Below are 22123 nucleotides of genomic sequence, written 5' to 3'. Positions count from 1 at the left end.
TCATTAGAAGAAAAAATCTCATCAAACTTCCTGGTGCCATGTACAGGTCAGATCAAGAGAAATGTTAACAATTAATTAAAAATAGTCCTTTTCAAAAGGAGAGAAGTGAGGGTATCAGAAGTGGGAGAGGGGGAGGGGGAGAGGGGACAAGGGAGGAATTGGTAAAGGGCCATGAAAAACTGTTACATTGTGTAATGTTGAATATACTAAATATCCTGATTTGAGCATCACGTATTGAACACAGGTAATGGTATTCAACTGTGTACCCCACAGATATGTACAATCAATTATGTTACAATTAGAAAAAAAAAAAGACAAATAGTTCTGGTATATTGTGCATTCATATGGGGAATGTGGGTGATAGTCAGAATATTTCATAGCCAATATCCAGTGTGGCATGGGCACCCGTCAGCCAGATCCTTCGTCAATGAGGATGGATCCCCGCCATAAACACCTGGCATCATGTACCTGGCAGTGATGCTGTGCATCAGCCCTGTCTTGTCCACTTCAAAATAATCTTGCCATCATCCAAAAGCGTCACTGAAAGAATCACTGTCATCCTGAGTTATCCGCAGTGGAGCTGAACGCAAGCATCCATTTATGATAGGAAAGGCAATCTGAGGTTGAATGTCACCATCAATACAGGTGACTTAGAGGTTGGAAGCCTTTGGCAGAATCCTTATGTTGGCTTGCCGAGCTACGGCTGACTTCCCAAGACTGAGTTTTCTTTTTTAGAGCAAAACCTTGATAATTTCATCCTTGGCTCTAAATAGAGTCCAAGAAGAGAATGAGACTATGATCCATTACCCAGTGGGAAAATGTGTTTTAAACCTACAGCTAGAATGAACCCTTAAAATGGGATAACTTAGGTCCACAACTAAAGGATATGGACCAACAAAGGCAACTTACTGTTGGGATGTGGTGGAAGGTGCGGGGAAATGAGAAGAGTGAATCTTTTTTAAGTGTTCGGTGTGATCTCCCAAGGAGACCACTTGCCATTCCAATCAAAAGTGGACTTCATAGACTTCCGAAGATACTCGTCTGGTTGACTGAAGCGGGACGATTAAGATTCTATAATGCATAATTTAAAACAACCCCAGCCTTTTGTGCTAGTGTTTTTTTCCATGGAGACACCTTCTTAGAAACAGGTACCTACGCAGTTCTGTTTTGTTTTTTAACTGCTATTTGGCTAACTAGTAAAGACATGGCATTCAATACATACTGGATTTTTTTTACTGCACTAATACTCAAAGTCAGACCTTCAAGGAATAAATTATAATAAACTTACAAGGTAAAATAATAAGTAAGCCACACACACACACACACACACACACACACACAAATATACACATGCAGAGTTGTCATTCACCTTAATATATCTGAATCCTTTATCTCCCACCAATCTCTCTAATGCCACTAATCTTCTCTATCATCTTATTTTTCATAGTAAGTTAAAAGCAGCTGAATATGTTTTATCATTGACAATTTTTTCCCAGAAAATTTCATGTCTTTATGTGAGTTCCAAAGAATTTCACTTTATAGTGAGAAACAGATGATCTAAACACAAAAATAAAGGTTCTTTTAACACTTTATCAGGATACAACACAAATATCTATTTACCTGCACCTAAGCCCAGACACAACAAATGTTCATTTATCTGTACTACATATACTGGCAATGTCTGAGCAAAACTATTCTCTCTCATTCAACTACTTTGTTAGGCATTGTCTTTCTCTCTTTCCATTACTGCCCAAACCACTATCGTCTCTTGGTTGTTTGGAGCTTTCCAGTTCTTGTAAACAGGGTAGTTTCTTCCAGAGCCTTGTCCCCACAGCCCCAGCTGAGAGGCTGTTGTCCCTGACCACAACATGCAGCTCGATAGGCTGTTCGCCACATCCTTCCAAAAGACCAGAAAATATCTGGGGAAATTTCAAATTAATTATCTAAAGTTTGATTTAGGATTCCCTACATATAGTTACATTTCATTTCCCAAAAGCACCATAAATCAAATCAAATATCACTCATTCAGAAGTTTCTTGAAGGTAAGATAAGAAAGAAACTCTTAACATTGTTTCTGGGGAAAAAAAATCTAGCATAAAAAAATGTTTATTTAAAATCATGTTGGGAAACTGTCTCCTATAATCATGTCTCTTTGTGGAGTATTTAAATACATATATATGCTTTGTGGAAAGGGAATATTAGGCACAGTTTATTGTATTTCAAACTCCACCCTTCCAAGTCTAGAATTTGTAAACATACCACTCAATCAGACCACACAATGAAGTCACCGGAGAAAACTGAAAAGGATTCTTACGAGACTCTTTCATCCTCAAAGAATTAAACCACTTACTTTTTCTTAAGAAAATCACCTGTATAACTAACTCCGTGAAAAAAGCACATTGGCTCAGCTCCGGTTACACACGGATCCTTTGTCTGCAGGCTCCATCTAAATCCTGTTCGACACTTGGCTATTTTAGACAGCTTTCTCTGCAGAGACAGAAGCATCAGAAAGGACACAGAGGTCCTAAAACGTTCCCCAGCTTGAGTGTTCACAACCAGTAAAGACCATTTTGTCTTACCCAGTCTTCTGAGCGAAGAAGCTGCCACAGGCATGGAGAAAAAGTAGCCCTTCCCATGATAAGCCAATTTCTCCTCCCCTTGGAAATTACTCACTGAATAACCTCAGCCCACATCCAACCACAGGCTACCGCATGGGTGACTCAGTCCTTCAACAACTGCTTGTAGGAAAACACACACCAATGAAGAAACTCTGAGAGGCCTAGGCAAATGGGTTCACAATAAAGGAAATATTACAAAACAGATTTCACCTACGGCAAACAGGATCATTAAAATAACCAGCCATCAAGAAACAAAATCATCAGAAAACCCAACATGCTAATTACCCCCAAGGGCCAACTCTCAGATCGGTTTTCTGTTGCGTTAAGGGTGCTGCTGTGAAAACCGAGACCAGCACGCAATGCCCATTCTGCTGCCAGACCTTTGAAGTCTGGGAATTGGCAACTGAAGGAAACGAGAGCCTCTTCCCCTGGTTTATAATACCAGAGGGAAAACATAAGGGTGATAAGCGAGGCTGTCTATTAATTAACCAGCCCAGTTTTATCAAGCTGAACTTTGAGTAGCAGCTATTCATCAGTCCTATGCAGCGCCGGGCAAGCAAGCTTAATCATTCTGGAAAACACATCTGAAATGAGAAGAGAAGAAACAGGGCAAGCCATGGCTACGCAGAGGGGAATCGAGAAAGGAAACCAGAGCCCTCTGCCCCACCCTAAACAAGACGGAGGAGGAGGCCGGGCAGTCTCCAGATCCCGGTGGGCAACCGCCATCAGCATGGCTGTTCTCTTCCAGGCCAACAGAGACAAGGAGGTGTGTGTCCACAGCAAGTAGTGACTTGTGCAGCTCTCAGCCGGGGACAGGTATTAACACATTGCTAACAAAAAGTGAGAGAGAAAGGAAGCATTTCCTTCGCTCGCAGGTAGGCTCTGTTTAATTGCCATTATGCTTTTGGAGCCCTCAGGGACTGCGTGGAACCGAAAGCTGTCCAAATGGGAATCCAGCGACAAGGAACTCCAAGTGCTGGGCTGGCCCCACGCCACACCCAACTACCATGCTCTGGGCAGCCTGTGCATTTTTAAAACATTTTAAGGCTTTCAGAGGTTGTTCTTGCAGACCAAAAGAATTCCATGACGTCTCTTAAGTTCAAATCCAGTCAGTGTTGCAAGCTTTCTAAAAAACTGTTTACTGCCATCAAATGGCTTTGTGGTTATTAAAGGAGGGGGAAAATGGAACACATGACATTGCCCCCTCCTAAGATGTCTCATTAGAAACAATATTTGGATGCAGTGGTTGTAAGACATGCCATCTAAGAGGTCAGAAAAAGAGTAGAAGGAATGTGAAAACCCTTGTTTTGATTTTTAATCTAATCAGCAAGGGTTTGTTATTTCTCACCAGAGTATGGGAAGCACACTATCAGCTCCGATGCATCTGGTATACATTTGGCAGGTTTTGTTTCTTCAGTCGAACGTGTGCTTTCCAGGAAGGGGGTTGTAGGGGTGGGTCTCCCTTGTCTGATTAAGCCACGATTCCACCCCTACCACATTCCTGCAAGGACCTTGTTTTATGGCATATGACGCACTAATAAGCATGACTCTCGTAGTTATGATTTACCTGCTGTTTATTAGGCACAGGACTGCTTGTTCCAGTGACTCTTTGTGAAGTGGCTGGGGCCGTGCCGCCCCCCCCCAGGAAACAGAAGCAGTGAACTGTCACTGCTGCTTGGCTAAGTGATTCATGCCATGTTCAACACATTATTCCATGTCAGCTACGTTAGAGACAGGTGGCTTCTGCTGACCCTGTTACCAGTGTAAGTCGGTGGGTTTACCTCTCCCATGTCTTCCTTCCTGCCATGTTCAGAGCATTTTCCTTTCACTTTCTAAATGCTCCGGGCACTGTCTGCAGAATGCACGCATGGCTTCGTCATCACTGTCAGGAGTTTGATAGCCAGCCCAATCCTGCGGTGAATCAGGATGAGTTAAGTGCTCTCTGGTAAGCATGAAGCTCACCCAAGAGAGACGGGAAATTCAATATTTTAAGGCTCCAGAGTACCAGCTAATGAATCAGACAAGCTGACTTCCTAAACAATCTCTTTGTGCCCTAAAGGACCTGTTGGCTTCGCCTGGGTGGATCTCACGCTGTCCAGAGAAGGGCTCATTCAAATCAACACCACAAAGTTGGGTTCAGTCTGAGTGCGCCTAACCACTAATACCTCCATGCTCCGCTTTGATAACTTTTCCAGATCCTTCTCAGCCCGGTCTACCTTGGGATGCTCTAGTCGTTGTTAAATTACTCTTCCCAGGAGTGTATAAAGTGTCCTACTATTCATTTTCCCTCTTCCATTGATTAGAGCTATAAGCAAAGTGTAAATAATTTCTTTTGAGTTCATGTTAAGAAAGAACATGCTAGTAAATATTCAGCATTACCTCAACAGGAAATAATTTTTATGCTCTGGTAAGGCCAATAGTAGTGTGAAAATTATTCCTATTTCCCCCTTCTTTTTTTTATTGGCTTAAGAAATACATATGCCAAAAAAATCTAAAATGTGTTTATAAACATGAAGATGATATCATGAAGGGAAGTGATTATTATGTTGGAAACATTTCAAATTCATATTCTTTACACTGTTAAAATTGGAAAGGTTGTCATTTGTAAGGTCTTAGTTAACCTAATACTGTTTCATTTGATCATATATGGAATGTGTCCCAGACATGAGACAGACTGATGCCAAAATTAGTTAATTCTCAGGAAAGAGATGGTCCAGTCAATGGTTAGCTTATGGTTACATTTAAGATGAGTGTTATTTCCACAAACGTTTTGATATCAGGAGCTCCGCTAAGCCCTCTAGTGCCAGACCTGGCTGACCAGTTCTGTGACCAACAGTGATTAAAGATCTCAGTCTGGAACAGAATGAAGGGATAATGGTAAATAAATCATTTCACTTTCAAGCTACAATCAATATCTGTGCAGAGCTGTAGGACACGTAAAAGAAAAATGTCCTCCTCTCACTGATAATCTGCTGCTGGGCTACTCCTGTGTTATCCAGGCCAAGGACAACCTCCTTTCGTACCTAAAATAGTTACAGTTTGTAAAATATCTTCTTTCTACCACTTGCAACAACTGTGCAAATAACTCATTACTTATCTCCATTTCCGTACATCCACCCATTTCCCAGATAGACACTGATCTTTTATGCACAACTCCCTTTTAGTGTTTTCTAGATTTGTTGCTAGTAAGTCATCTAAGTCACCCAACTATAACTTTTCCTGCCTTAGACTTTATTTTTCCTTTTATGACAGTTCTTGAAACTCCTATTTAACTTGTCATTCTGCAATATATAATATACTGATTTATTTGCACTTACTCTACAAAGGATTTTAAATGCTCCCCTGACCTACCTCCCACCACACACCCCAATAATCATCCTGTAGTTTTTGCAGTTTGCACAGTGCTTTCAATTGTGAATTTATTTCACGGGTTTCAGAACTCAGTGAAAGACATAGGACAGGTGTCACTATCCCCATTTGAATAATTAGAAACGTAAGAACAGGGAGTTAACAACCTTGCTCAATTTCACATCGCTAGTAAGTAGTGAAGCTGTTCTGTAAAGAATCAAGTTCCTCATGCCTTCTCAGCTGGAATCACTGAAGGGCTACTGGCTTGATTTTTGGTCTTCAGTGTGAAACATGGAACCTCCATCTGAGAAGTCCTGCACTGGCTCCACTCACAGGTCCAGATTTTCACAGCAAAGGAAAAGAATCACTGGGACATCTCAGCGGGCTTGGGATCTAATTATCCAGATACTCTCTTAACGTGGTATTGGGTTTTATTTACTTGTCTCAAAATTAGTCATATTAATTATATATTCATTTTATTTAGTTAACAGATATATAGTATAGGTTATACTTATATATTATCTTACATATGCAGTACTTATATATATTATACACGCTCATTATTTATCACTATATAGATATTGCCACATCATTGTTAGTTATGTATGTGTATCTATGTATATACATACATACACGTATTTGTACACACACATGTACGTTATAGCTGTGGGTCAAATGTGTCCCCCAAAAGTTCATGTATTGGAAACTTGATCTCCATTGTAACAATGTTAAGGGTGGGAAATCCAATTACATTATTTGAAAGGTGGAGCCTATGAGAGGTGATTGGATCTTGATGATTGTGCCCTTGGGAATGGATTAATTCATTCATGAAATAATGAGTTATCATGGGCATGGTTCTGATAGATTTATAAGGAGACCGAGTGAGAAGGTTAGCTCTTGCTCAGGCCACTCTCACCATGTGACACTCTGAGTTGCTGCAGAGAGTCACCACCAAGAGAAAGGCTCTCACAAGATACACCTCCTAGACTATGGACTTCCCAGCCTTCAAAACTGAGAAATAAATTCTATTACTTTATAAATTACCCAGTTTCAGGTATTCTGTTATGAGCAACAGAAATATGGTCATCACCAGTCACAGACATCAGGTTATTTATGGGTTAAAATATCTAGGCCCTATCTAATTAAAATTTCTTACCATTATGATCCCCATTCTGCTCCTGGGTGACATTCCTGGGACCACACCTCTCAGAGATACATATACCATTGACAGAGACATCCGATCTCCATCACTCTGCTCTATGCCCTTTTTTCCTTTCAACAGGGAAACTGACCAAGTTCATTAGGTTGTGAGTGAAAAAAGTTGGATACAGCGTTGTATAGCTTTACGATGATTACAACAATGTGAGAATTAAAAACTATATATATTTTAGTTTGATGATATTAAAGGATAGATAGTTTTCAGGGCCTATTAGAGAAAGTGGTGCTAAACACATTGCTGAATGGTAGGTGCCAACTTGGAAATCAAATGGCCATTTATCCTCGGTCTGTCACTGTCTACTCACAATGGAGCTACTCAGATCTCAGGACTCCTGTTCCTCCAGTAGCCCCAAGCAGTCCCAGCTTCCTACCACTGAGTGTTCCTTGGTAGGTTTAACCCCTTCAGACCTGCCTCATGTCTCCCTTTACCTCTCCTTCTTCCTTCCTTACAGCTTTTCTGGAACCTACACTGAAGAGCCGTGTTATAATCTTAGTGCTTCTCCTGGAATCACCCTGCTGCCTGCATTCTGTTCTGTTTTTGTATCGATCTTGGTACAATATGTGCTGGTTCTATTATCAAGTAATAGAACAAACATACAATAGAGGATGAGCTATGCCAGCGAAGCCAATTTTAAAGGGAATGTTATGGATGACTTTTGACGAAAGGTGTTTTAGTTTGATCTTCAGCTGAACAATATCAGCCCACATGTCACGAGAGGAAAGGATTGCGATAGGGAGGAGCCCCAGAGGATAGCACTGAAGGACAGTAATTCACAAGTCTGCCAAGTACAATTTTCCCTCAAAATAAACACACAAAAAAACAATGATGGAGGTCCACATCAGAACAGCCTCTGTGCCAGACCTTCCTGGATTCAGAAGAGCCACTCGCTGTACTCCTAACAGCAACTTTCGAAACCAAGAGAAGTTCCATGGGTACCCTAGGAGTAATGAGTGTGTGGGCTGGGAAAATTCTCACACGTAAGACTGGGAATAGATGCCATTTGTTATACAATTATACAGGCTCATGAATGAAAAAGTTGTACTTTCGCTGTTATCTTTAATTATGAAAGAATCTATGAGGTTCCAGGTTTATAAATTAAATGAATGTAACTTTGAAACCCATCTGTTTTCCTTGAGTTTAGCTGGAGTCTGTGGCAGAGAACACAAGAGCACCTGGAGTGGTCCAGTGGCCCTGAATGTCCCTGGGTGTGTCTCAGCAGTCAGTGCAGCATGGAGAAGGGGAAGCTGCTTTCTGGTCCAGGTGTTAACATCAGTTGCTTTATCTGTAAGTAACACGTCTGATCTGGACTTTCTGTAAGGCTCATTCCAACGACAAGATTCTGTGAGTCCATGAAATATTAACTGTGTAGCCACTAAGTAGGCAAAGCCCTGGTTTAAGGCTGATGACAGAAAAGGGATCTGTAAGACAGAATTCCTACCCATGAAGAACTTACCTTCTAGTAGGGAAAATAAGGCATGTACATGATTATTAAAAATAAGACAAAGCAAGAATAACTTTGCCAAGTGTTAAATGAGCACAACAGACAAAACTCTTGGTACTCATAGAAGAAAGAGATTGTTCTGGCTGGAGCAGTTGAGGAACACTTCTCTGAAGAGGTGAGACTTAAGTGGGTCTGTGAATTATGAGCAGAATTTCAGAAGGTAAGAAAGAGGTTCCAGGCAGGAAGTAAGGTATGGTCAGAAACAGGAGGTAGGGAAGTCCAGGTGCCCAGAAGGAGTGGAGAGACCACTGTCCCAACCAGACAATTGCTGTAGGGCAGGGGCTCTCCAACTTTAGCTTGCATCAGAATCACCTGAGGAGTTTGTTAAAACAGATTACTGGGTCACACAGGCAGAGTGTCGGATTCAGTAGGTCTGGGGGTGGTGCCCGAGAATTTGCATTCTAAACAATCCCCAGGTGGTCCAGGGACCTCTATTTGAGATCCACAAGTGCAGGGACCTGGTAATACAGGGTCACTCACTGTATGCTCACATCAAAATCTCCATTTACTGTGAGCCTGCTTACATCCTAATTCAGAAAGGTGACTTTATTAAACTTTGGGTGGCAATCATAATTACCTAGAATTTCTCTATCAGTGAATATTTTCAACTGATTCTGCTAGGAGAAGATGGAATCAGGGAAGGAAACTAATATTTTTGGAGACTTCCTGTTTACCAAATGCTTTCCAGAATTACCTTATGTAATTCTCAGCTCATTCCCATCAAATAAATATTATAATCCCCATTTCACCAATGAATAACTGGGGCCCAGAGACTTCAAGGGTCTTACTCAAAATCAAATAAAAGGGTCAAGATCTATGAAGTGCCAGAACAATCTTGTGCTCTAGTGTTAAAAGTCAGCATGGAGGCCCAACCTTCTTTGAATGCTCTTCCAAAAAAGGGCAGTGGTCAAGGACCCCTGAAGATGAGTATTATTTCTGCGTAAAATCGGGTCCACATATACCTGGACCCGATGAAGAAAGTCATCTCTACTGAGTGTTGCAACAGCCACAACAGAAGGGTAAAATAGACTAGATCATATGAATGCTATCTACAAATGTGGGGGAAAAAAGTCTTCCAAACAATGACTCTAGGATATCCGTGAGCCCCACAACAGTGCTCCATTTCAAAGGAATACCTTCGTGTTTTCAGTTCAAATATCAAGTCAGCCAGCCAGCCAGTGAACACGGTCCCGAAATCTGAGATGGTCAGCAAAACCACAGCTTCGCCTTATTTGGATAAATAACAACCTCAAAGACAACCCCTTTGGGAGCCGTGCACGCCCTGAGGCTGGGCTTGGCAGGCGCCTCTGCCCACACCCTGCCATGCCGTGCCCTGCGCCAACAGCCAGGGAGCTCAGCCAGTCTTCAGCTGTCCCTGCTCCCCCACCAGGTTCTGACACTGACAGCATCTGCTTCCCTGTGTCCCAGCACCAGACTGTCAGCCCTTTGAGCATTCCTACACTCAAGGGAAGCCCTGCATTCCTGAAACTGAAAAACAAAACGGAGAGCGACTGGCCCAGGGACTCCAGGTAAAGAAGTCACGCTCCTATGCCATAATGCCCACATTGGGCGAGGGGGTAGACACTGTCTAGTTGCTCCCCCTGCCCCCTGCCTCCTTAAAGGACAGAATTCTCTGCCACACAGGAGGTAAGGCATGTGACGAAAATGCTTTGCAATCTATGGAGCACCTTTCAAAGTTCATGCTTAGCACCAAGCGCTTTAAACTCACTTCAAAGAGAAACATGCTCCAAAAGTAGCTTATATTCCTCTGACTGCCCCTTTTAAAATTTGTATTATTTTTTCTCTTACTTTTCTCCCCTTTTCTGAAAAACAATATTGGGGCTAAATTATTCCCAGAGAGAACAGGAAGATATGGGTCAATATATAGAGGAGGGGAGGTTCTTAAAATTAAGGCAGCAAGACGTTGGCTCCTTTCTGGTGACCTTGCCTCTGATGTACTGAAGTATACAAATTAGTTTCCAAAATAAATTTTTTTAAAAAGGGGTTTCATCATCCTCATCAATCCATACTCCTCCCCATCACCCTACCCAAGGGAGGCCCTATTACATCATGAATCAAAGACTTGGTTTCTCCTCCTGAGAATCTCTTCTTGGCTATGGTCTCGTGACCATGACTGTGGTCCTGACACAGAACTCCTCTGAAAGTCTGATTCTGCTGCTAAATTGGTTCAGGAATACCTTTTGTACTTTCCCTTCTGGTGCTGTGAATACCAGATGAGCTAAATCAGCACTATGTCACTTCGCATGCAGAAAAGTGCTACCAGCACGTATTATTATTGATATCGCCAATAAACATTCATAAGCCCATTTAATGAGTTGTTAGGCAGAGCAAAATAAATAAAATAGATAACATCCAAGCTACTATATTCACAGGGGGAAGAAGAGAATGACACGTTCTTTTTTGAGATACAAAGACTCACAAAAGAATGGAGATTCTGAATATGGAGATTCTCAACGTAAGAACACCATGCGGTGTGATTCCAAAGACATCAACCATGAGAAAAAAGCCCAGTTGTATGCTGCAGACTTGCATTCAAGAAGAACTTTCCTCATTCCCATTCCCAATTTAATCAACAATTCTGAACCCAGATCAGGCTATATAGATGACTCCTCATTCATTTCATACTGGTAGGACAACAGAAGATTCAAATTTCAATTATTTATAATTATGAGCTGGGAGGTCACTGACATCTCTGCTTTGTATCCTTACCCTTCCCTTCCCATCTTATCACCTGGGAAAACCTCTCTTTGGGAATGGAAGGAGAATCCATGCTGTCACTTGCCTGTGGCCAGAATAAAAGTTTTGGTTGGTGAAGAGGAAGCTTAATCAACTAGCTCAAGTTTTTGGATGCTCTCAGAATTTCAACTACATTACCCACTCTAATCCTGTCCTGCATTTGTATAAAAACAGTGATCTGGGTGCTTCAGGGTAGTTCCTGATAGAAAAACACTTATCTTGTGGTATTGCTCAAAAAAATAATTTTTACCTTATTTTTTTGGTTTTGGTATAGCAAAGAGTGGTGATTTAATGCAAATGTGGATGTGTTCTGTTACTGAACATATATGCCAAGACAGTCTTGCACATATACTCACTGTATCTATATTTGAAATATAAAACTATATTTGGGTAGTTTTTATATTATTAAGATATACTATGTATATGAATAAGTATCTGTTGATAAAAATTCTCTGCCAAAATTAAAAATATCAAAATTCCACATTTGACTCATTTTTGCACTCTAGGCACAAAACTATATTGAATAGAAACTTATTAGCATTTCACTAAATTTTTTCAGATCATTGTTACGCATAATAAAAATACAGAAACATTTTAAAACAACATATTTCAGTCTTCAAATGGTCAGATTAACATAATTATAGCCTTAGCTTGCCAACAGTGCCACATTTCTCATTTTCATGAGAATGCAGAGGTTCTCTCAGATAGCAAGCTAATAGGTTCCTTGGTCTAAATATATACAGTAAAATCGGCAGCAAATTTCAGAAGCATTAAGGTCTGAACCCTGTAGATATCTGGTGAGTAAATTGCATTGCAGTGGAGCAAATTTTTTTGTTTTGTAGTTACGCAGCTGCTAGGAAATACATTTTTAGATTTGTTTTTAAAGGCAAGCAAAGATGGTATCCACTTTGATATGTATCCAGAATGTTCCCTCAGTCCCTACTGCAAGGGGTTGACCATCTATAGAATGTTTTATTCATTATCCTTCCTCATTGGACGTGAGCAAGGGAAGGTACTAGACGTTCAGCCTGGATGGAGCTGCTGGACCTTGATCATGAATCCTATACTTTAGAGGTGGTAAGGTTCATGAAAAACACGCATCAAGGTCAAAGCACATGGTACATCAGGCCCCGGCTATTGTGAAACCACCCCACTATCAATATTGCTACAATTTTTTATCGTGGCTTGGGTTTTTGTTTGGCAGTTCTTCCTATTCTATCAAGGGCAAATGAAAAGAAACAAGTTCAAAGTGTGAAATCAGAACAAGGCAAAGCGTGACCTTTGATGTCACAGTTAAAGAAACAAAAAAAGGAAAGAAATCAAGTACATGTGTTGATCAACCGAGTCAAGTCTATTTTCTGTATCTAAGAAAGATGGAGGGTGTTAGTGGTGTTTTTTCTTTTGTGCCAAATAAGATGCTGAACGTCTTGATAACTCCTAAAAGAAGAATCAGATCTGATGAGGACATGAAAATCGTTTGTTTTTTCAACTGCATAATCTTTAACGAAGTTTTACTCTGTCCCCTCCACGAACCCCCAACTTGGGCTTCGTCTGAAAGCCTCAGTTTCTACACTTCACGTGTTGATGAGATATTGTCACCATTTGGGCCGTGTCCCCACGCCAGCTGCACTCTTACTCATTTAATCTTTTTCTTTAGGACAGTTTTAAATTGTCTTTTTTTCTTAGCTGTATCCTTTGCAATAATAGTCATTAACTCTCAGGTTCTTTGTGCTTCCAATTTTTCCAATACTCATCAAAAACAATATTATATAATCATTAAAATTTAAAAAACTGTTTTTCTATGAGCCACCTAAAATCACCGGTTCCAAGTGAGAAACAACTTTGAAAGTAGTTTGAGTCGTAGTACAATAACATTTCACACAGAGTGATTGCAGGAGCTATTTCCCATAGCAAAGAGGCTAATTTTTAAAATAATGCCATAATACTACACAACCTTGTTAAGCCAATATTGCTTATTCAAAGTATCTCATAATTTGAAGCAGCTGTTGTTTTTCAGTTGCCTTGATGACCTGTTTTTCTTCCATAAAAATATTGGATAACCTAAATCTGGTTAGTTCAAAATCTATTTATTTTTGGTCCAGGCCCATGCATTTTCAATTAATGATCTCTGGCACTACTACAGGATTTCTGGTTCTTTTTTAGTGAGAGAATCTAGAAGAGAGCGAGTTGGGCTGCTTTCTGGAGAGTAAGTGAAACCTGGCTATCCTCAACTACAAACATGGATGTCTAAAAGAAGTCAAATATATAGATTTTTCCTAAATCAGCCAAGAAAATAAACCTCGTGAGACCCAGAGCGATGAGAGCAAAAGCAGGAACAGCCTGACACAGCACGGGGGATGGATAACGGGCTGGTCTGGGGGACATGTGGCTTGGGCTCCAGCCCTATTTTTGTCACTTCCTTATTTTGTCATCTTCACCAAGTCACTCCAACCACTCTGGGGTCTCCAGGGTCTCCACTTAAGATGTAAGTTACAAAAGAGGATGCCTAAGTCATTCTTTCCACCTCTGAAACTCCAAGACTCCAAATAAGTCAGGCCTGTTTCTTGACAGAGCACTGGTGACACAGGTCAGATATATCTTCCCAGTCACAAATCTAAAGTAGCCAGCTCTAGTTCCTCAAAAGTGGACAGAGTAGCTATCACACCTGCAAATTACATGCAAGCAAAGGAACCGCCTACCCCATGGGAAAAAGCAGGACAGAGAGCAAACATGTGACCAGTGTTTTTTCTCTTTAAAAGATGAATGTGTGCTTCTCCCTACCCCCAAATTTATATAAAAGCAACATATGCTCACCCAAGAAATTTCAGGAAAGGGGTGAAGATAAGAATGGCCACCTAGGAGCCCTCTATGGGTGGGGTCTTGGTCTCAGAGAGCCTGCAGATGTGGTAGGAAACAACCTAGTACAGTCTGGGCTACCCTGATGGGGACCTACAAAGAATACGGAAAAACAAAACCCCAGCAACAGAACAACCTGTAGGTGCATGGGACACAACTTGAAAACACAAGGACATACGCTCCCTGTCAAAGGCAATTTCCGCTAACATCTATATTTACAAGAGAAAAGAAAAGGGATGTGGCTTGGCTATCAAAGGACAGAGGGTGTGGCAAAAACCTCTCCTGCACTCCAGCCAGCTGCAGCCCAGAACTCTTGAGGAGCTAACCCCAGTACCTGCTGAAGGAGGAGAAACATTTTGTTCCAATCCACTTTCAGCTGTGCTGGTTGTTTAACCAATCCTGGATTTTAAGCTGAAATAGGGTTGGAAGCGAGTTGCCTTGATTCTGAAGCCCAAATTCTGTGCTGTGATGAGTAGCTGCTTCCCATGTTGATGTCATTACTTTGCATCACAAATCACCAGGATATTTTTGCTGTCGAGCTGATGTCTCAATCTGTGGGGGGTGGGGTTTGGGGGGGGGAATGCAACGTTGAAGGTGAAGTTCTGATTTCAAGGTGGCTCATCTACCTGCCCTGATACCAGAACCCTTCACCTGCAACATTCTTGAATATTCTTCCTGTCCCCCTCCAGACAGCTCTGCCAGAAGCCTGGGGGGCAGTGGCGGGCAGGTGCAGTTAGCCAGTCTCCATTGCAAGATGATTTCTCACTTCCAAATCAAGCTTACCAATAACCTCCCTGCTCTGTCCCATGAAAATACTTTTTATGAGCAACACAGCACGTGAAGCAAAGAAGAAAGCAGGAAAGGTCTCTGCAGGAAAGAGTAGCTTATCCAAAGTATGTTTTGCTATCTCCACAACGGAAATGAAAACAATGAACATTGTTTTCATTTCACTCTGAGTAAGTTGTAACCAGGTCCCTGGATAAATAATTGGTCTGATGATACTAATAAAAAGAAAAAAAAAAAAAACTTCCAAAAAAGTACAAAATAATTTATCTTGAAGCCAAATAAACATTACTTATTTATTATCATTATGTTCAAGGTAAGTTATCTGTATTTGGCTCTAGATCAAGAGCTTTCAGCTACTGGTGAGGCTGTGCAGTGTAGGACTTAAAAACAATAATTGGGAAGATGAAGTCAGCTTGCCTTTAAATCCCAGCTCTGCTACTTACTAGTGTGTGATTTGTTGCTTAATCTCTCTCAGCCTTGATTTTCTAATCTTAAAATGGATATAATAGTACCTATGCTGTAGGGATATTATGATGACTAAATAAAATCATGTGTGTTATTTAGACCACATTGAATATAACAACTTCTCATGTTTATTAACTCATCTATAAACTGGGATAAAGATATCCACAGGAATATGGAAAAGCAGACTCATGCACACATGTACACCCAAAAGGAAACAGACTGACTTAAAAGGACGTAGCTCTAATTAAATTCTTTTAAAAGAAATTAATGCAAAATATTGTGATTGAACTCCTATAAGAGTAAGACAGCACAGTTATTTCAAGTAAATATGATTTCTGTCAGACTTTTTCAGGCAATCATTAAACTAGATATAACAGTCCTGTATTTGTTATTTAAAAACTGTAGGAGTTTTTCATGTTATTTCAAAAGGCTTAAATTGATATTTCTTTTACAAATTTTCAAAGCCAAGATAAAAGAGCTATTTTTATTTTAAAATTTAAAGTGATTTTCACAAGGAAAAAACACCAAATGATTTTTCCCTAGGATATTGAAGGACACATGCTAATTTCCCTGCCCATTTGTACCATGCCTACAAATTATCTACATTTGTCTCAGAAACTGAATGCGAGCCCACATATTTGTAAAAAGATTGAAAATTGCCACAAAAGACATAAATCAATGAGATCTGTACAAGCAAACTATGTTGACAACTTTAAACCCTTTTCTAAATTATAAGGTTAAACAGAAAGTAGATCACAAGATTTATAGATTGGAGACAACCGGCTGTAATTTAAGTAGATTTTTAAAGTCTAATGCCAATAACAAAGAGGTTTCTTTCTAAGCACTGTGCAAAAAGTTAAAATAAAAACCTAAAATTATAATTCTTTATTGAATTGAACTTGAATACAGAAGCTTAACTCAATGGAATGTAAATGTGCCAGAGCATGGCAAAAAAATTCTGAAGATTCTATTTCATTATAAAGGCACAGTTCTTACCTTACATCTTCCGTGAACCTTTCCTTTCTAGAAGAAACTTTCTAGACTTGCAGAGACCTTGAAACCACCCATCTCTTGAATGCTTCCAGCTCTGCCTGTCTTCATGGTGACAAAATGCAAGGCTTGGGTTTTTTACAGAAGGAAGCTTTTAGTCAAAATATGTGGTTTAAAGGAGCAGCATACACCCTTGTTAAAACTATTTCACGGATATTCAGAGATTTAGTTTCTACTCTATGAAACTTAAATCTGAGTAGGAAGGCATTTTTCCTGTCCCGGAAATCAGCATAACTAAAACCAATGCTGAGCTAACGAGAAATGTTTCTTCCATGTGTTCTGTCTGGCAGAAACTGCAAACCATATCGAGGAAACACGTGATGTTTATAAATACAGTATGGCTCATGTTGTCATAACCTCTCAATGACAAAAAAAAAAAAAAAGTGCAAAGAAAAGCAAGCCATGCAGCAGGAAAGATGAGATTTGAATCACTTGGAAGCTGCATATCAGATATGCTTATATTACCCTTTCTTGCTTCTTAAAAAATAAGACTTTATAACTGGAAGTAGTAAGAGAAGAAAAAAATATCTGCCGTGTTCTGAATAGCCACTGTATTAAAATGTGTTTGGCTAGCTAATCATTTCACTAAGAGTAATACCGTATCAATTGCAATGGAAACATATTTTTGCCTTCAGAAAGGCACAACATAAAAGAGACCTCATTATCATTAGGTACTCATATGTGAGTTACATAGTGTTAACTCAGGCAAATAATAGAGCGAAGGCAACAATTTCATGTAGTCTGGAACTGATGTGAAAAATGATAGATGTCCGTATCATTATTGATTATTGGCTTTTCTGATTTTCTCCTGAACTGTCAGGTCTGTGAGGGTAGTTACCACACCTATCATGTTCACCATTATATCTTCAGGATCTTGCACGAGAACCTAGGTCAGAGGAGGGACTTGACTCTTAATGACTGGGTGAAGGAATTAGTGAACCTTCACAATAATGGAGTTAGGGGAACTGTTCTAAAATCATCACCCCTATCTTATAAGTTTGGAGGTATCTGAAATACTCCTAACTCAGTCTAAAGGCAAGACTTGTCCTAGTGAGTTTTAAATATGGCAAAACAAAATCTGTCTAATTCAGATTGGTTATCTGAAGATTTAGGTTACTTTCTACCATAGGTGAATTTATCTTCTGAAAATTGCTCCTCCCCAAAAGATAAGTGTGCATTTCTGACAATTGCTTATTTTAATCTGACAAAGTCAGATGTTTTAATCTTTATCGTTATTATCATCTTAAGCTTCAGGGTTATTAATTGCTATCACTGGGGAATTTTGTTAGGACAGGTATACATTCTTCTTTCTGGTTTTTTTTTTTGGGCAGCTGGCTGGTGTGGGGATATGATACATTCTTATTTCTTATTTTGGTCAGCAACCAATACAGGTTTAAATTAGGAAATGCGTTTTACCTCAAACGTTTACGTTTACAAATGATCGTGTTGATGTTAGTAGATAAGGTATTATAAGGTATTATCTGAAAGTGTGTGATAGGAAAGTGCTTAAGTAGCTTTTTCCATCAGATATTTAGTGACCAACTACTTGGGGTAAGACATTGTTTGAGAGAGCCACGGGACTGTGAAGATGAATGAAACAGAGAAAAAAAGGAACTGAAGACGCGCACATCAATAACTACAACGCAGGCAGAAGAAGGTGGACGTGCTAAGAGAGGGAGCAGGGAGGGAGGGAGGTTCTGTGGAAGCTCCGAGAAGGGACAGTGGTGAGGTCTGGAGAAGAGAAGAGGGAGAGAAGAAAGTGGCTTTTGAGTTAGGGCCTCAGAAATGGGTGGCACGTGGACACATGGAGATGACCATAAACCCTGAAGATACAGACAGTAGTGGGAGAGGACAGTTGTGATTACTGGCATAATTAAGAAGACCAGTTCTCGAGCTCGTCTGTCTAAGCTCTGAATCCAGCTCCACATATCACTAGGTGAGTGGCTTTGATCAAGTTCATTACCCTCTCTAAGCCTCAGCTTTCACACGTAAAACGGGAAGGTAATAAGAATCCGCTCACATTGCATTGTAAATATCAAATGGAGCAAATACGAGCAAAATACTCAGCACAGCACCTGGCACAGAGTCAGTACATCATCAATGTCAGTTATTGATCCCACTGTCATCACGTGAATGAAGGCAGATACTACGGTGCGGTCAAGGGAGACCTCCAACAAATGAAAGGAAATTCGCTAGAAGTGTTTTCTGGAGCTTTCATTTCTATAGGATTCTTTTCTCTTCCTTTTCTATAGGATTGCTTCATCTCCCCCAAATGCCAAATGCTTCTTCTCAACCAGAACACTGCCCTGTGGAAAATCAAGCTCCGAGTTCTGTGGCCACTGCAGACACACGTACTAAATAGGCACATACTTCTTTTTTTTTTTTTTTTTTTTGGTGGGTATCTTTTTAGGGCAGTCAGAAGACAGCAGAATGGGGCAAAGTTAAATATAAAAACATGCCATCAGATATGTAATGGAGTTAAGAAATGAAACAAATATTAATAAAGGATATTTTGTATGCTCAAAAATCTTATTAGGAGCATATTTCAAAACTTGCAAAACTTCCATGGAAATATCAAGAAAGAGAGGCTGTGGGCTGAATACAAGGAAACAGAAAGGAGTGGGTTCGAATGTGATGTCTGACATTTACCAGCTGCATGAGCTTGGGAAAGACCTCTTTGACCTCAGTTTTATCATCTGTAAAAATGTAGGCAGTATACCTCCTTTACAAAGTTATTGACTAGCTTAAATAATATGCAAAGTACTTAAGACACTGTCTACTCTATAGACACAAAAAGGTCTGTAATCTTATATCCAGAACAACAGTGGTATATAATGAATATTATTTATACCCCAACAGATTCCATAAAGAAATTAATAGAGTTCACATAAATTATTACAATTTTGCAAAAAAAAAAAAAAAAAAAATGCAACGTGGAATGTATGACAAAAAGAAGATCAAAGCAGGAAAATTAAAGAGAGAGGCCAGAAAAGAAAAAAAAAAAAAAAAAAAGAGAGAGAGGCCAGGAACAAAGCCAACACACAAAATACACGCCGTGAATGCCTGTGCCCTTGCTGTGGGTGGGCCACAAATTTAATTCTAAGCTGCAGAGTAGCAACAAAGAGGGAAAATGATCACTTACAAGATTCAAAGTGTCCATATGATAAAAATAAACCAGGAGAAGCACAAGTATTTCTGGGGATGAGAACAGAGAGATATTTTTACAGTGGGTCTTCATTAATGACAAAAAATGGATAATACAGTATTTGTGGCACTATCATTATAGAACTCAAAGCAACCTGTTTAACAAGTGTTTACTCCACATTCACCATGTGTTAAGATGACATGACTGGCTTTTGGAGGAATACAAAGAGGAAAATAATATGGTTTGTACCTTTGAAGAACTTATAATCTTGTGGGTGAGATGAACATGCACCTAAATGGTTATAACACAAGGGCAATGTGCAGCATGCCCCCTTAAAGAGATTAAGAATGTTTTCTTCAACAGGATATAATGGAAGCACTAAAATAATATCCATGTGAAGACCACCACTTAGGAGCTCAACACTTGGGTCTTTAATTTTAGAGATGGTAGAGCTAGGGATATAGTTTCAAGGGTCATCCATTTTACAGTTGGTTTATTTTACTCAGGATCCAAACATGGTACACACATCACATTTGGTGATTATAGTATAGTAAACCGCTGAAAAACTTAAGCGTTCACTCCCATACTTTTTTCGTGCCAGCAGTTTGTTGAAGGAACTGGGCAATTGTCTTGTAATAAATATATTAGGTGGGTGGAATTTTGAAGGCAGATATGTGGGGAGGGAGAAAGCATTTCAGACACTTGGAACAGGAGAACAACTTTGAGGCTGCTCGGTAGAGAAATAGTGAAAGCTGCAACTACGGCAGCAGAGCTGCAGCCACGAACCTTGGAAATGGAGCATAGCTGCCTGGGTTCAAATCTCAGCTCTGCCACTCACTAGCTGTGCGGCCTTGGGAAAATTTCTTAACAGAAGCAACTGTTTCATCAGTTGCAAATATGGGGGCTTATACCAATACCTGCCTGCACATTTTGTCTTGAGGATTAAATAACATTGCTCATGGAAGTTCTTAATAAATGCTCAGCTAAATTAGCTATTGTAAGAATGATGGTATAGGCAGTGGCAGAAGGATCATCTGTAAGAGACCTTGCAGAGTGAAATGGACAAGTTCTGGTGTCTAGCTAGATGTGTTGCAGAAAGTAGAGTCAGGCAAGAGAAGAATCATTGATAACTCAATGTTTTAAATCCCTTTTCCCCATGCCCCAAAACATGGAATGTGCACATGTGTGCATTTGTGCATGTGTGCACACACACATGCCATCACAGCCACTCCATCCTTAAAAAGATAGAGAATCAAGGAGGATAAAGGTTTTGGGGGATGGGCCGACCCCGTGGCGCACTCGGGAGCGTGCAGCGCTGGGAGCGCAGCAGCGCCCCCGCCACGGGTTCGGATCCTATATAGGGATGGCCGGTGCGCTCACTGGCTGAGCGCGGTGAGGCCGGTCACAAAAAAAAAGAAAAAAAAGGTTTTGGGGGAAAAGAGATAAAGAATTTTTTCTTCAACAGGATACATTGGAAACACTGGAAGAATATCCATGTGAAGACCACCATTTAGGAGCTCAACATTTGGTTCTTTAACTCTAGAGATGGCAGAGCTAGGGATATAGTTTCAAGGGTCATCCATGTTGATATAGTAGTTAAATCAGTAGTAAGATACAAATGACAAATGCAAAGGTTCAGATAAAAAAAAGATCCAATTAAAAACAAAACTGGTGAAGGCTGCCTGAACACACTGAAGACCATTTAGGGGTCAAGAGAAGGAAGAAGAGTTAGTGAATGAAGGAGGCTGTGTTTGAATGTGGGCAAGGAATGTAGACGTGGCAGTGTAATGGGAACCAGTGCTGTCTACGGAGACCATTCACGGGCATCAAACACAAAGCTCACATAGAAGAGGATTGGGAGGCAGTGACTGATTTGGGTACTAGGAAGTAATTTAAGATGTAGGGCCAATGCTGGGGAGTGTGTTCCAAATGCAAATCTGGCAGTGGTCTGCATACAAGTAAAAATTAAAAACACGCAAGTGAAATTAACGTCAGCATTGAATGATGAGAGCAGAGAACCTCGGGAAGTAATCTCAAAGCACACTAGAAGGCGGAGAAGCCCAAAAACTATTTAAAAGCCCTCTGGTTTGTTAAATAGGAGGCCACTGGTACCCTTTGAGAGCCACGGCATGAAATAGTTCATCTTTGAGTGGTACATTTGTCAACTAAAAACCCTGTGAGTACATATATAAATCTTGTAAAAGGGCCTGTTCCATAGGGTGAGCTCAGTCCCTTGGAAATGGAATCATCAAAGCTACTACCTGATATAAGGAAACAAGAGCCATGAGATTAAATTAGATCAGGGTGATTTGCACCCACGTGTAAGGAATCAGGGGCCAGGTGTGCTCAGTTCCACTCAAGAATCACAGGTCTCGGTA

General features: G+C 40.3%; 1 protein-coding gene across 11 annotated transcripts in view; it reads right to left on the bottom strand.

Moving 5' to 3' along the window:
• The window catches only part of KIAA1217 (KIAA1217 ortholog), a 296465-nt gene that overhangs the window by 64449 nt on the left and 209893 nt on the right, over positions 1–22123 (bottom strand). The window contains exon 1 of one of the 11 annotated variants that reach the window (XM_063100380.1): positions 16547–16882. The exons of 9 other annotated variants lie outside the window; for them this stretch is intronic. The gene's annotated coding sequence lies outside the window, so the exon portion shown is untranslated. Of the gene's footprint in view, positions 1–2350; positions 2487–16546; positions 16883–22123 lie in introns of those variants that run through there. One more of the 11 variants, XM_063100381.1, reaches the window with a different exon arrangement.

This window comes from Cynocephalus volans, chromosome 6, assembly GCF_027409185.1.
Source record: "Cynocephalus volans isolate mCynVol1 chromosome 6, mCynVol1.pri, whole genome shotgun sequence".
NCBI lineage: Eukaryota > Metazoa > Chordata > Mammalia > Dermoptera > Cynocephalidae > Cynocephalus > Cynocephalus volans.
Note: the sequence above shows the minus strand (reverse complement) of the source record. Positions and strands in the feature narration are given on the sequence as shown.